Here is a 14,071-nt window from a genome sequence, read left to right as displayed (position 1 = left end):
ATCATAGAGATGATGCAAGAGTGGCGGAGGAGGAGATGAGTAAGCAAGAGGGAAGAAACCTCAGAGAGAAGACTGGGCCCTCAAGGGAAGATTTGGAACAGGAGCTGGACATTAGGGTAAGAGGTGGAGAAGGGGGGAAACTTTCCAGTGACCTCTTATACTGAGATATAAAGTTAAAAGTCTGGCAGCGCTAAGAGTTAAGGAGCCGCACGCAAATTATGCACACAGACAAACCCTGTGTTCCCAGCCAGCTCATCTCTGTCTCTGAAGCAAAGCACCAGGAGAAATTTTCTAGGTCCCTTTCTGAATAAAAAGCCGGAGCAGCCTGTCCCGGATCTGTTTGGTTCTCACCCCGTAGATGATGGGGTTTAGCATGGGAGGCACCAGGAGGTAAATGTTAGAAATGAGGATGTAGAAATACAGAGGTATATTGTCACCAAAGCGAGCTGTGAGGGAGCCAAAGACAGTTGGAATGTAAAACGTTAGGATGACACAGATGTGGGAAGTGCAGGTCCCAAAGGTCTTGAGCCGAGCTTCTTTTGTGGGGAGGCGGAAGATGGCCCTGAGGATCTGAATATAGGATACAGTAATAAAGAACACATCCACACCACTCATACAGATTAGTACAAAGAGGCCGTAATAACTACTGACGCGGACGTCAGCACAGGCCAGTCTCACCACATCCATGTGTTCACATTGTGTATAGGGGATGATGTTGGTTCTACAGTATGGCCAATGCCTCGCCACAAAGGTGTAAGGCAAAATGAGGATGCCACCGCGCAGCACCACAGCCAGGCTTATCTTGGCCACCATGTGGTTATTCAGGATGGCAGAATGTCTCAGGGGATGGCAGATGGCCACGTAGCGATCAAAACCCATGGCCACAAAAATCCCAGACTCAATCACTGAGGAAGAATGAATGAAGTACAGCTGGGCGAGGCAGGCATTGAAACCAATCTCCCTGGAATTGAACCAGAAGATGCTGAGCATTTTGGGAATGGTAGCAGTAGACAGGACCAGGTCGGTGACAGCCAGCATGCAGAGGAAATAATACATGGGCTCATGAAGGGTCACATCCATCTTCACGATGAATAGGATGGTGAAATTTGCCAAGACAGTAATTATGTACATGGCACAGAAGGGGATGGAGATCCAGACATGGACTGTTTCCAGACCAGGAATGCCCAGCAGGATGAAGTGGGAGGGATTGGAGAAGTAGGTTGTATTGGAATCTGACATGGAGAAGGGAAGAAGGTGTCCAAATCTGATGCAAAATTATGTCTCCTACATGTACCATAAGTTATCCTATCTTCCTGTGAGTGCTCAGGATTTCAGGCAATGATCACCATACAAATCCCTGAAAGAACAAAAGATGTTAATATGAAACATTGCATGCACTTAAAGAAGCTATTCTCATGGTGAAGCTGATAGGTCACTCTTCACAAAATCAGAATTGACATTTTCCATTTTTTGGAAAGATTGACTGTGAACATGCGACCCTACTACTGACGATTGCGTATTTACACATATACATTTCTCAATAATGATAATTTCCACACCTCATTGTGCAGCAAATCTTAAAAGACACTCTCAGGAAATAGACATTAGGGAAATCAGAATAATTGATTTAACACCTCTGAAACTCTAACTCATTTATAGCAGTGCCTAAAAGAAAGCTGGTGTTCGGATACCCAAGGAATGGGGAGGAGAATTATCGCCTCTGGAGATGGGGCCAATTTTGGTCACCCAGTCTGTACAAAGAAAATAGACAACGGAAGGAAGAGTTCTGAGACACGCTATGAGACTGGGGAAGGCTGCCATGTGTGGGGATTCTGAAAAGTCTGGGATTGTTTAGTATTGAGAGGAAACAAGAAGGGGACCACTTGAAAGACCATAGGAAAATAAAACCTGGAACTGACAGAAGTCCAGTTGACAAAGAGATTTTTATTAAAAATCGAGTTCCATGGCAAAGGTTAGGCAGCAAATATCTGTGGGGAAGGCGAGGAAGGAAGCAATGTGTTACACAGGAGGTAAGGGGAAAATAGGCAGAAAGTAGTTGAAATCAGAAGTTTTGAAAACTGATCAGGGACGTTAAAGACATGAGGGAAAAATCCATTCCTGACAGGCCTAACGCTCACAAACAGGACTGCATATGTTTGTATTCAGAGAGTTTCTCTGTCTGCTTAATGAAAAAGATAAGAGCCAGGATTACCACATTTGGCAGAAATATTCCTCCAATCATACCTGAAAGAAACATAAGGGTTTGTCTGGGCCAGGAAAACACGATATTCCTAGAACGGTTTTAAGTCTCACAAAACAAACCGAAAAGAGACAATTTTCAAAGCTAGTACACTCCTCAAAACTGACATAACTGAGTGAATGTTGAAAAAGACTGAACCAAAAATACGTCAGAAAAATAGAATTCACCTGGAATAGAATTGCTTGACAATAACCTTATAATAAATAAATAAACAGAAATTTGGACTAGTATCCTGTTTTGACACAGTAAAGTCAATGCTTAACTTATGAAAATGAGAATAATATATCACTGGAAATCGAATTGACTATAGGCTTTTTTTTTTGTTAAAATGCAGAGAATGATAAGAGTTTATATGGATGAAGAAAAAACTACTCTAGATGAAATTCCCATTTTAAAATGGAAAAAATTAACAATCTCTTTTGAAGAAATTCAGAAGAAAAATGAGCTTTATAACACACCGTATTGCTGCAGAATACACTCATTTTAGTGAAGTATACACATTTTCGTTTTATTTTAAACAAAATACAAATAAATTAGTACCACAAAATTAAAGATGAATGATTCAACCAAACAGTGACAAAACTTATTCAATGTCTGGAGAAGGAGCTGTGAGAAGCAGCACCTGCATGTGAGGGGGCCACAGAGATGTGACGGATGCAGCTTCCCACAGCTCCCTTTGTCTGGGAGCCTGGAACCAGAGCCACTGGGAGCTTTGGGCACTGCTGCCTGCAGTCATTCAGTGTCTTGTGACCCCAGTCGGGTTACCCAGCTGGGCTGCAAAAGGCCGGGTTGCCCGGCACTCGTCCAGGTAATGTTTAAAACACTACAGTGGCACTGCTGGAGCACCTCAGCTGAGACACTGCTAACACTGGGCATCCCAGTGCTGAAAATTCTGCTAACTCTTGCAGTGGGGAGCCCCAGCGACTCAGGCAGATCACACCCCCACCTCACTCGCTCCCCATTACCAGCCAGAGCCTGAAATGCCAGAGGAGGAGGTGGCAGGCTCTGCGCATTGACACACGGCTGGCTCCTGAGGGCTTTTCTCTGTGCCTACGCCCTGGGCAGTTTAGCTTCTATGAAGCCTTGGAAAGTACTGGCCAGAGCCTCAGAATTCAGCCTTGCATTGGACATCCGCCAACACCCTTCACACTGAAGGATTCCCGGTGGCTCCACTGAAATGCAGCCACTGCGGGGATAGAGGACACTTTTGGGAATGAGTAGGAGGTGCACAGAAAACGGGAGCATTAACACCAGTGTTACTGGAGCTAACTTATCCCCTGTGGCAAGGTCTCTGGTATGTTTAACGTCCCTGCAGAGCAAAGGGAAACACAGATTTATGCTGTAGCCTAAAAGGGCCAAAATGGACTAGTTTACAAAGCAGGTGAGATCCTCAGCAAGAGATGGGTACCTGTGAATTCTGAGCTGGAAGTGTCTTTCCTGGGGTTCCCCCTCAGGCAGCCGTGTCCCACACCTCTCTCAGCCCAGGGTCTCCAGCAGCATCCCTCCCCGAAAGCCGACTCGGGATGGGAACCATTTATAGTACAGCTCTGGGCAGAACCCGTGGGGATCACTCGGCCTCTAGGGGAGAAACAGCAGCTGGATGGAACCAGGCTGGAAACAAGTGTGTCTGCATGTCTGTGCTATTGATCCAGCTTGAGGAGTAAACAGCAATTAATGGGCCTTCCCAAAGGGAGATGAGACCTCTTGGGCCTGTGCTGAGCCGCAAGTAAGTTGGCTGTTCTGTGTATTTGAATATGTTTTAAAGTTATAGTTGATAACTAAGAAAAAAAGGAATAACGCCAAGTTGCGTGTACATACTGGTACTCTGCAAATGCCCAGGATGACTGGATAGGCTGCAGAGAGAGAGACCTAGAGAAGGATGACTGAGGGCAACACTGACACTTTCTGCAGGCCAGTGGGGCTTCCACTAAGGGGTCAGAGATCAGCAGTTCTCATCAGGAACTATCATCACATGGTGCAGCAGCTTTCACTGAAGGATTTTGAAAACACCTGAGAAGGAAAGAGACTACAAACATATCCCCTCTATACAGGTAGATAAGTGGAGGGAGAGGGAGAAGTGAGTTGGCCAAGATCACAGCGAGAATGAGAGTCCCTCTTCATGAGCAGAATTAATAAAATAAACTTAACCAAAATCTAAATCGGTTTCTAGTGGACTGCCCCAAGTTTCAATTCTGGGTGCTGGTCTGTTCAACATATTCATCAGTGACCTGGATGAGCGGTTGGATGGCACCCTCAGCAAGTTTGAGGATGACACAAAGCTAGGGGGAGAGGTAGATATGCTGGAGGGCAGGGACAGGGTCCAGACTGACTTCGACAAATTGGAAGACTGGGCTGCAAGAATTCTGATTAGGTTCAATAAGGACAAGTGCAGAGTCCTGCACTTGGGCCAGAAGAATCCCAAGCATTGCTCCAGGCTGGGGTCTGACTGGCTTGGTAGTAGTTCTGCAGAAAAGGACCTGGGATTCGTAGTGGACGAGAAGCAGGACATGAGTCAACAGTGTGCCGTTGTAGCCAAGAAAGCTAATGGCATATTAGGTTGTATCAAGAGGAGCATTGCCAGTAGGTCCGGAGAAGTGATTATTCCTCTTTACTGGGATTTGGTGAGGCCGCTTCTGGAGTACTGTGTCCAGTTGTGGGCCCTCAATTATAGGAAGGATGTGGACACACTGGAGAGGGTCCGGTGGAGGGCGACCAAAATTATTAGAGAACAACAAAAAGTCTTGCGGCACCTTATGGACTAACAGATGTTTTGGAGCATAAGCTTTTGTGAGCAACGACCCACTTTGCCCATGAAAGCTTATGTTCCAAAATATCTCTTAGTCTATTAGGTACCACAAGACTTTTTTTTTGTTCTTGAAGCTACAGACTAACCCGGCTACCTCTCTGATACAAAATAATTAGGGGGCTGGAGTACATGACCTGTGAAGAAAGGTTGAGGGAATTGGGTCTGTTTAGTCTGCAGAATAGAAGAGTTAGGGGGGACTTGATAACAGCCTTCAACTTACTGAAGGGAGGATGCAAAGAGGCTGGAGAAAGGCTGTTCACAGTGTTCACAGATGGCAGAACATCAAAAAAAGATCTCAAGTTGCAGTTGGGAAGCTGAGGAAGGATTTCCCACATCAGCCTAGCTGGTTGGCTACCATGTTTGCATTTCTTACTATGCAGTGGGATGGTTTGTTCCTGTGCCTTCAGTAAGACTTCTTTAAAACACTGTTAGTTCTCATGAACTCTTTTCCTCTTCATCTTCGGTTCACAAGGGATCCTGCCCATTAGTTCTCTCAGGAAGTCTAAGTCTGCTCTTTTGAAATCAAGGGTTTATATGTTACTGCTCACCCTACTTCCTTTTGTCAGGATTCTGAAATCTACCTTCTCACTGTCGCTCTTGCCCAGGTTGCCACCCACTTCTTTTTCTCCAAAGCTACGTCTACACGTGAAGCTTACATCGAAGTATCTTATTTCGATGTAGCAACATCGAAATAGGCTATTTCGATGAATAACGTCTACACGTCCACCAGGGCTGGCAACGTCCACGTTCAACATCGACGTTCGCAGCACCACATCGAAATAGGCGCTGCGAGGTAACATCTACATGCAAAAGTAGCACAGATCGAAATAGGGATGCCAGACACAGCTGCAGACAGGGTCACAGGGCGGACTAGCGCTTCTGGGGCAACTGCTAGCCGCTCCCTTAAAGGGCCCCTCCCAGACACAGGCAGCCTGCACAGCACGCGGTCTGAGGAGCCATATGCACACAGACCTCGGGCGACGCAGTCATGGAACCCAGCAGCAGCAGCAGCAGCAGCAGTAGCAGCAGCAGCCAGAGGTCCACCCGCCCTCCCTGCAGGAACAGGGCTCGCCCTGATCCATGCAATGCGGGAGGCAGCTGAGCACCTCCTTGGCACACCGGAGTAGGAGCGGCCTGCAGGGGAGCAGGATTCAACCCCCAACCGTGCAGCACCCCAACCCCCGACCCCCGCCTCAAACACCGCCGCCTGTAGAGCTACCCCACCAGCACCGACTTTTGGGAGCATCTGGTGTTTGAGGAGTGGGATGACGACAGCTGGCTCAGGAACTTTAGGATGAGCCGGCAGACATTTATGGAGCTGTGCCAGTGGCTCACCCCTGCACTCAGGCACCAGGACACCGCCATGCGGCGTGCCCTCGCAGTGGAGAAACGGGTTGGCATCGCTGTTTGGAAGCTGGCCATTCCAGACAGCTACCGATCCGTGGGGCAGCAGTTTGGTGTCGGCAAGTCCACCCTTGGGGCTCTCATTACGGAGGTAAGAGGACCCACAGGGGGAGGGAAGGGCAGGGTGGCCCTGGCAGGGCAGGACAGGGCCACGAACACCCTGCTCACCCCTCATTGGTGCTCTGCCATGTGCTTTCCCTGCAGGTTGTGTGTGTCATCAATGCCCTGCTCCTCCACAGGCTCGTGAGGATGGTGGACCCAGATGCCACCATCGCGGGCTTTCCCACCCTGGACTTCCCCAATGCTTCAGGGCTCTGGATGGGACTCACATCCCCATGCGCGCCCCGCAACACAGTGGAGGACGCTACATCAACCGCAAGGCCTACCATTCTGTGGTTCTCCAGGCCTTGGTGGACAGTTGGGGCCATTTCCAGGACATTTATGTGGGCTGGACTGGCAGCACCCATGACGGCCGGGTTTTCCGGAACTCGGGCCTGTGCCACCTGTTGGAGGTGGGGACCTACATCCCCCAGCGGGAGATCCCTGCGGGGGACACCACCATGCCCCTCTGCGTCATCGCAGATGCGGCATACCCACTCCGGCTCTGGCTCTTGCACCCGTACACGGGCCATCTCTCTGCCAGCCACGAGCGCTTCAACCAGTGCCTGAACCACGCGTGCCAGGTGGCGGAGCGCTCCTTTGGCCGCCTCAAAGGGCGCTGGAGATGTCTCCTCACCCGCCTGGATGCGGGGCCCAAAAACATCCCCCAGATTGTGGGTGCCTGCTACGCCCTACACAATCTGTTGGAGAGCAAAGGGGAGGCCTTTCTTCAGGGCTGGGCTGTGCAGGCCGGCAGGGCCGACCTGCAGCCACCCGCTGCCCCCAGTCGCCAGGTGGACCCCAAGGGACCCGTGTCCGGGAGGCCCTGCGGGCCCACTTCGATGATCTGGCCACGGGGTGAACTCTGCCAGGCCCCCCACTGGCCCCCGCTTATTCCACAATGCTCCCTGCCCCTATGCCCACACCACGGAGCACCCGACCACACCCCCCCCACACTTTTCCTGGACAAATGACAGCACACACTTGTGGCTCAAATGAAACTGGTTTTCTTAGAACTGTTTTTTGGTAACTATAATAAAACAAGAACAAACTATGTACAAGACCTCTTCTAACAAAAGTATTCTGTACAAATAAAACAATAATAAAAAAGATTGCATATAATGGATATGTTCTTCAATAAAAAGAAAACCAGGGATTATAAGGAAGGGGAGAACTATTTACATGTGGGGGGTAAAGGGGGGGGCACAAGTAAATAAGTCGCAACAGTCTAATAAACTACATACGGGGGTGGGGGGCCACGTCCCAGGGCCCACGCCCCTATAGTCCGGCACTGGGGGTGGGCGGCCGGGAGCCCCGCCTCGGCCGCAGCCCTGGCTGGGTCTGGCTGGGGGCCAGGTGGACCGGAAGATATGTCCGGCGAGTCTCAGCTGGACCCAGGTGTCCCTCGGCGGTCCGGCCCTCGGCGGTGGGTGACGGGGCGACGGCGGACGGCGCAGCGACGAGCGGAGCAGCAGGTGGTGCGGCGGGTGGAGCACTCAGGGCAGGTGCTGGGGTGGCCAGCTCAGCATGGGGGGCCAAATAGTCCACCAGGCGGTTGAAAGTGTCCATGTAGGCCCCCCATGCCTCTTCGCTCCAAGCCAGCACCCACTCCTACAGGTCGAGACGGAGCTGCTCCACGTGCAGGCGCTGCTCCACGACCTCCAGCTGCCAACGATGGATGGCCAGCAGCTGGGGGTTAGTCGCCGGAGTGTGGTGTTGCGGGAACAGCCGTCTTGCCCGCCGTGGTGCCGGTCGGTCCTTCGCCGAGGGACTTGCCTGGAGCGATGGCCCCGGACGGGAATCCGGGACCACTGGTGCCTCACCGGAGCTCTCTTCCAGTCCTTCCGGTGGTGCAGCTGCGGAACACAGGAGGGCGGGGGGAAGAAGAGTGGAGACAGGCGTTAGTGTGGGCCCCGAGCCGTGGCCCTTGTCCCCCCACCCCTGTGCTGCAGGTTCCCCATCCCCGTCCCTGGGAGATGCTGCTGTGATGGATGGGGTTCAGGGGTCCCCCTGCACTGCACCCCGTCCCCTGGTGGGAGTGACTCTCACTTCACTCAGCAGGGTCTGACAGGAGAGGTTTCGTAGGCCACAGATGCCCAGTTTCTCCCAGGAGTGACAGTACAGCAGTCAGAGACAGTCCTTCCAACCCGTCCTGGGGAGAAGACCCGGAGGGGTGCCCCCTGGAGTGTAGCTTTCCCCCTCCTCAGGCTGGCTGCCTTCCAGCTCTCCCTTCCCCTAGCCTCTACCTGTGCCCCCGCCCCCCGATTCAAAGCCAGCTCGGCTCCTCCCTCCTCTTTGTTCAGGGCAGAGGTGTCACCTGCCAGCTGTAGCCCAAGGTTCATCCTTTGACCCTGGGAGCTATTAAGCTTGTTGCTCATATCTAGCCTGAGTCTCGCTTTTGCACTCCCCCCACTCCATCGCATGCTCCTGCTGCTGCTGCTGCTGGGTGTCCCACCCCTTCCTCCTGGGGGACCCTTGAGGTTCCGCTCCCCCCTGCCCCGGGGATGGGGCATGGCACTGTTGTTCTGGGGGGAGGGGGGCAGGGGCTGTTGCACTGCTGTGAGGGACATGGCCCTGCTGTCCTTGGGGCCATGGCCATGTGGGCATGTGGGGGGCCCTGGGCACATATCTATTACCGCCGCCCCTCAACCCCAGGGGTGTACACTGCGGGGAGGGGTACATACCTGTCGGTACACTCCCATGGACTGGGGATCCTCGGGGAGCGGACGCCCGGGTGCTGCTCCGGGAGGGCAGGAGGAGGATCTGCAGCCCGGTCTCTGTAGAGGAGGAGCCCCCCTCCTCCTCCTCCTCCTCCTTCGGCTGCGATGGCCCCGGGGTGGGCTCCAGGGGGGACCCCCGGGGTGCGGGGCTTACCTCCTGTCCGGACTCTGGCTGCAGGGCCTCCTGGGGCTCGCCAGCCGATGTATCAAGGGTGGCCGGAGGGGAGGAGGTGTGCCGGGGGCCCAGGATGTCCCTGAGCTCCCTGTAAAAGGTGCAAGTGACGGGGGCGGCCACAAATCGGCCAGCCGCATCCCGGGCCCGGGCGTAACCCTGCCGCAGCTACTTCACTTTACTGCGTACAAGATCCGGAGTGTGGGCAGGGTGACCCCGGGCATCCAGGCCCTCGGCCAGCAGAGCAAACGCATCCGCATTCCGCCTCTTGCTTCCCATTACCTGGAGCACCTCCTCCTCGCTCCGGAGCCCCAGCAGGTCCCGCAGCTCGGCCTCCATCCAGGAGGGCCCCGCTGCCGCTTGCCAACCTGGCTGCCAGCCTGGCTGGCCTGGCTTACTTGGGTTTGGTCCCCTGGGGGCGCTGGGGGGCTGCCGGGCAGCCATCTCAGGTGGGGTGGCTGGTTTGGATGGCTGAGGGATGTACAGGCTGGCCGCGTGTCTGGGCTGCTGCCTGCACGTTCCTTCAGCTTGCTGCACAGGAAGGGAGGTGGAGGGGACCTTTAAGGGGCCTCTCCACGCGGCCACCATTGAGCTGAGGGGCTGTAGAGAGCGTCTCTCAACCCCTCAGCTGATGGCCGCCATGGAGGATCCCGCAATTTCAACCTTGCAGGACGCGCAATGACTACACGGTCCCCACTTCGACGTTGAACGTTGAAGTAGGGTGCCATTCCCATCTCATGAAGAGGATAGCTGCTTCGACGTCTCACCGCCTGAAGTGGATGTTATCTTCGAAATAGCACCCAACACGTGTAGCCGTGACGGGCGCTATTTCGAAGTTAGTGCCGCTACTTCGAAGTAGCGTACACGTGTAGACACGGCTCTACTGTTTTTTCTCTGTTTGTGAGCAGCAGGTCAAGTTGTGCACGGCCCCTGGTTTGTTCCTTCAGCACTTCTACAAAGAAGTTATCCCCAACATTCTCCAAAACTCTTCCTGGATTGTCTGTTTGCTCCTGTATTGGTCTCCCAACAAATGTCCGGATGATTAAAGTCTCCCATGAGAACCAGGGCTTGTGATTTGGAAGCTTCATTAACCTGTCTGAAGAAATCCTCTTTTACCGCATCTCCCTGATCTGGCGGCCTATAGCAGACACCAACAACACCACCTCTGTTACTTCCACCTCAAAGCTCAACCCAAAACACTCAACTGGATTTTCTCCCTCCTTATACTAGAGCTCTGAGCAATCAACCTGCTGCCTCACATAGAGTGTGACTCCTCCTCCTCTTCTCCCTCTCTGTCCTTCCTAAACTCTTTACAACCTTCCATGACCCTGCTCCAGTTATGCAAATTGTCCCACCAAGTCTCCATTATTCCAGCCACCTCAGACTTCTTTCACAGGGCCAAGGAAACCTCTGGGGATGGAGATTTCACAAGCTCAGTAGGTAACGCATTACAGTGCTTCACCACCCTCCTGGGGAATTCGTTTTTCCTGATGTCCAATTAGACCTCTACCACGGCATCTTGAGACCATTGCTCCTTGTTCTCACATTTTCCACTATTGAGAACTTCCCCTCTCCATTCTCCTTACAGCCTCCCTTCAGGAAGCTGAGGGCCAGCATCAAGTCACCCCACACTCTTCTCTTCTGCAAACTACATAAGCCTCAGTCCCTCAGTCTCTCTCTCAAAGGTCATGTGCTCCATTCTCGTAATCATGTTTTTACCCTCCACTGGACCTGCTCCAAAGCATCCGCATCCTTTCTGTAATGTGGATCTCAGAAGTGGACCCAATACTCCAGATGCTGCCTAACCAGTGTTGAATAGAGGGGAATAATAACTTCTTTAGATCTGCTGAAAATGCTTCTCCTAATGCACCTTAATATGCCTTTAGCCTTTTTGGCTACATGGGCACACTGTCGACTCATATCCAGCCTCTCATACGCTATAAAGCCCAGTTCATTTTCTACTGTACTGCTACTAAACCAGTCATCTGCAACCAGTAACAATCCATGGGACTCTTCCGTCCCAAGTGCAGAACTCTGCATTTATCCTTGTTGAGGTTCATCAGCTTTTTTTTGGCCCAATCCTCCAACTAATCTGCTTGTACTAGATAACTGAATGAGATGCTACATCTATCAAATCCAAACACACATATTACATTGAGATTGAGATTTTGTTTCATTTCTTATGGTCATCGACTTTGATCTGTTACACTGTGTGTTATTTGAAGTGCAAAAGGGATAAATCTCAGCTTGAGAACAAGAACTGGTATATGTTCAGTTTCCTTCGTGGACGTAGTGCACTGGGTAACCAAGTCACACAGGTTGGCTTTTAATCAGGACACGGTGGTGAGTGCAGCTTTGGGTCATCAGGGGAGAAGGGAGTATTTTGTTTGTAGACCCTCCATTGTGGGTCCATGCAGTGGCTGGCTATGAAGACAGCTGGGGGGTCGTCCCTGCCTGGGGATGTGGATCTGAGGCAAGCTTGGAGGTCTTTGCAGCTTGTCACATCACAGTGCAACAGGGGACTCAGACTGGTGAGACAGAGGGCTCAGCTATACCACAGTTCTAGGTGACACACTCGGGGGACCATCATAGAGATGATGCAAGAGTGGCGGAGGAGGAGATGAGTAAGCAAGAGGGAAGAAACCTCAGAGAGAAGACTGGGCCCTCAAGGGAAGAGGTGGAACAGGAGCTGGACATTAGGGTAAGAGGTGGAGAAGGGGGGAAACTTTCCAGTGACTCTTACACTGAGATATAAAATAAAAAATCTGGCAGCGCTAAGAGTTAAGGAGCCGCACGCAAATTATGCACACAGACGAACCCTGTGTTCCCAGCCAGCTCATCTCTGTCTCTGAAGCAAAGCACCAGGAGAAATTTTCTACGTCCCTTTCTGAATAAAAAGCCGGAGCAGCCTGTCCCGAATCTGTTTGGTTCTCACCCCGTAGATGATGGGGTTTAGCATGGGAGGCACCAGGAGGTAAATGTTAGAAATGAGGATGTAGAAATACAGGGGTATATTGTCACCAAAGCGAGCTGCGAGGGAGCTAAAGACAGTTGGAATGTAAAACGTTAGGATGACACAGATGTGGGAAGTGCAGGTCCCAAAGGTCTTGAGCCGAGCTTCCTTTGTGGGGAGGCAGAAGACTGCCCTGAGGATCTGAATATAGGATACAGTAATAAAGAACACATCCAGACCACTCATACAGACTAGTACAAAGAGGCCGTAATAACTACTGACGCGGACGTCAGCACAGGCCAGTCTCACCACATCCATGTGTTCACATTGTGTATAGGGGATGATGTTGGTTCTACAGTATGGCCAATGCCTCGCCACAAAGGTGCAAGGCAAAATGAGGATGCCACCGCGCAGCACCACAGCCAGGCTTATCTTGGCCACCATGTGGTTATTCAGGATGGCAGAATGTCTCAGGGGATGGCAGATGGCCACGTAGCGATCAAAACCCATGGCCACAAAAATCCCAGACTCAATCACTGAGGAAGAATGAATGAAGTACAGCTGGGCGAGGCAGGCATTGAAACCAATCTCCCTGGAATTGAACCAGAAGATGCTGAGCATTTTGGGAATGGTAGATGTAGACAGGACCAGGTCGGTGACAGCCAGCATGCAGAGGAAATAATACATGGACTCATGAAGGGTCACATCCATCTTCACGATGAATAGGATGGTGAAATTTGCCAAGACAGTAATTACGTACATGGCACAGAAGGGGATGGAGATCCAGACATGGACTGTTTCCAGACCAGGAATGCCCAGCAGGATGAAGTGGGAGGGATTGGAGAAGTAGGTTGTATTGGAATCTGACATGGAGAAGGGAAGAAGGTGTCCAAATCTGATGCAAAATTATGTCTCCTACATGTATCATAAGTTATCCTATCTTCCTGTGAGTGCTCAGGATTTCAGGCAATGATCACCATACAAATCCCTGAAAGAACAAAAGATGTTAATATGAAACATTGCATGCACTTAAAGAAGCTATTCTCATGGTGAAGCTGATAGGTCACACTTCACAAAATCAGAATTGACATTTTCCATTTTTTGGAAAGATTGACTGTGAACATGCGACCCTACTACTGACGATTGCGTATTTACACTCCTACATTACTCAATAATGATAATTTCCACACCTCATTGTGCAGCAAATCTTAAAAAACACTCTCAGGAAATAGACATTAGGGAAATCAAAATAATTGATTTAACACCTCTGAAACTCTAACTCATTCATAGCAGTGCCTGAAAGAAAGCTGGTGTTCGGATACCCAAGGAATGGGGTGGAGAATTATCTCCTCTGCAGATGGGCCCAATTTTGGTCACCCAGTCTGTACAAAGAAAATAGACAACGGAAGGAAGAGTTCTGAGACACGCTATGAGACTGGGGAAGGCTGCCATGTGTGGGGAGGCTGAAAAGTCTGAGATTGTTTAGTATTGAGAGGAAACAAAAAAGGGACCACTTGAAAGACCATACGAAAATAAAACCTGGAACTGACAGAAGTCCAGTGGACAAAGAGATTTTTATTAAAAATCGAGTTCCATGGCAAAGGTTAGGCAGCAAATATCTGTGGGGAAGGCGAGGAAGGAAGCAATGTGTTACACA

At 51.1% G+C, this 14,071-nt stretch overlaps 2 pseudogenes; both read right to left on the bottom strand.

Moving 5' to 3' along the window:
* Window positions 1-291: 291 nt before the first annotated feature.
* LOC142001772 (olfactory receptor 52E4-like) lies at window positions 292-1,290 on the bottom strand (annotated as a pseudogene).
* Window positions 1,291-12,336: 11,046 nt separating this feature from the next.
* Window positions 12,337-13,335, bottom strand: LOC142001765 (olfactory receptor 52E8-like; annotated as a pseudogene).
* Window positions 13,336-14,071: the final 736 nt, after the last annotated feature.

The sequence above is a fragment of the Carettochelys insculpta genome, chromosome 1 (genome assembly GCF_033958435.1).
Source record: "Carettochelys insculpta isolate YL-2023 chromosome 1, ASM3395843v1, whole genome shotgun sequence".
NCBI classification, from domain to species: Eukaryota; Metazoa; Chordata; order Testudines; family Carettochelyidae; genus Carettochelys; species Carettochelys insculpta.
This window is presented reverse-complemented; position numbering and strand designations above follow the sequence as displayed.